Here is an 890-nt window from a genome sequence, read left to right as displayed (position 1 = left end):
ATAATTCCAATCTACTACTTTCAGTGCAACCCATGGCAAGAATAGAGACACTAAAGCATGTGTGTAGTTGTGGGGAGCCAAGGGGTCCTAAGTCCAGCCATGGTGGCAAATAGCTGGAACAAAGCCCTCACCTGGGGCCAAACCTCGGTTTTATTCATTCATGAAGGAGGAGTGGCTTGGGGATGAGATTGGTGGGCAGTAGGTGAGATCTGTGAGCTGGGAAGGTAGGAGGCCTGCAGTCACTTCTACAACCTGTAGAGAAGGATATGCAGAAAGCGTGACCCAAATAACACCACTGAGGTAGTATCTAATGTCTTGGGGTCGGTGCTTCAGCTCTGATGTGTAATCTTTCAAGCCCAGGAAGTCACAGCCTCTATCTCACGGTCCATCCCAACCGACAGCATGGGGCATTGGCTCTTCATCCTGTCCGTCCCAGCTCACAATAGGCAGCAGCAGGTGGGGGTTGCAGGGAAACATGCCTGCCCATCTTGAAAGACTACCACCAGCACCCTGGCTGGGCCCACATGCCTTGCTTAAAGCCAACTGAAGTGATACGGAAGGGTTCTAGCCAGCTCTGTCCATATCAGTACACGGAAATGGGGTCAGGCTCAGCCCAAGTGGAGACAGTTGCTCTTCTTTAAGGTGTGTAGCCCAGGTGGTCCTCCACAAATTTTTACTTAAATATAGTGAACAACCACTCCTAGGTGCAGGTAAACCTAGTGATGGGGATAATCACCTCTCCTCTTACTTCTTCATAAAACAGAGGTTTTTATTCAGCGGGTAGCTAAGTCCATTTTCTGTCGCTGATAAAACAATTCCCAGACTGGATTAGTTCATGATTCTGGTGGCCAGAAAGTCCAGACAGTGTGTTGCTGGCACCTGCATCACAG

Source organism: Octodon degus, unplaced genomic scaffold (assembly GCF_000260255.1).
Source record: "Octodon degus isolate 3935 unplaced genomic scaffold, OctDeg1.0 scaffold00023, whole genome shotgun sequence".
In the NCBI taxonomy this organism is placed as follows: domain Eukaryota; kingdom Metazoa; phylum Chordata; class Mammalia; order Rodentia; family Octodontidae; genus Octodon; species Octodon degus.
This window is presented reverse-complemented; position numbering follows the sequence as displayed.